The following is a 1,098-nucleotide window of genomic DNA, read 5'->3' on the forward strand; positions in this document are numbered from 1 at the left end:
GGAGGTCGGCGGCGACACCGCCGTTGACCGCGACTCCACCACCACCACCGCTACCCCATCCCGCGCTCTGCGTCCGTCCGGCCGCTCGCCGGCGGCGCGGAAGGCGAGGCCACCCGAAGGGTTGCGAGAGAGGACGTCCCGGCGGGAGGACGCGGCGGTGCGGGCAGCCGTGAATCGCCACAGACAGCCACGCGGGGGGAGGGCCGGGCGAGGCGGGGCGGCCTCCGCCCGGTTCCCGGCGGTGACCCCCGGCCCCGGCGGGCACAGGAGACGCGTCGATCCTCCGCACGGTCAGAGCTCCCCGAGGCGGGCGACCCCGGAGGTCTGCGCTTGAGGGGACGAAGGGTATCCCGCCAGAAAGGGGGGGAACATACCCTGCGAACGGACCCCAGCCGCGCGCTCGGCGATCCACGAGGGGAAACGCCGAGGCGATTGACGTACGGGCAACCCTCAGACAGGCGTAGCCCCGGGAGCAACCCGGGGCCGCAAGGTGCGTTCGAAGTGTCGATGATCAATGTGTCCTGCAATTCACACTAATTCTCGCAGCTAGCTGCGTTCTTCATCGACGCACGAGCCGAGTGATCCACCGCTAAGAGTCATGGGTTCATCCGTTTCTCAGGCGCGTCCCTCTCGACCCACCCCGACACACACCGGAGGGGGTGAGGCGCGAGAGTCGGAGGGAGAGAGAGAGAGCCCGAGACCCGAGGCGGGCCGGGATCCCCGGCGACCTCCGTCATGGGACGGGAGGCTGCGGGACATCGCAGAGGCCCGAGGCAGGCATAACCTGCGCGCGCTGGGCTGGCTGCTGGCACGCCATGTTCCAGTCCGGGGGCTGGTGCGGAGGCCGCGGCCATGCCCCCGGGCTGGAATTACACCCGCGACCCCACCCCCGGAATGCCCCCGATGATGCGTCAGCGCGCGCGGGAGGGGGGTTTGGGGTAGGTTTTTGCGTAACCGTTTGAAAATCTACCCCTATGTGTGTAATTCTACAACCTGTATAGTTTCGCCCACTTTGTAGTGGAGGCATACCCAGGGCAGAGTGAGATTGATGGAGAAAATTATGAAATCCATATTCAGATATAGTCTGGATAGCAAAGT

General features: G+C 66.5%; 1 non-coding gene across 1 annotated transcript; it reads right to left on the reverse strand.

Annotated features, from left to right (window-relative positions):
• Window positions 1-444: 444 nt before the first annotated feature.
• LOC115096284 lies at window positions 445-598 on the reverse strand. Its single transcript, XR_003858021.1, has one exon. It is a non-coding gene; the product is annotated as a 5.8S ribosomal RNA (ribosomal RNA).
• Window positions 599-1,098: the final 500 nt, after the last annotated feature.

Source organism: Rhinatrema bivittatum, chromosome 7 (assembly GCF_901001135.1).
Source record: "Rhinatrema bivittatum chromosome 7, aRhiBiv1.1, whole genome shotgun sequence".
Taxonomy (NCBI): Eukaryota; Metazoa; Chordata; class Amphibia; order Gymnophiona; family Rhinatrematidae; genus Rhinatrema; species Rhinatrema bivittatum.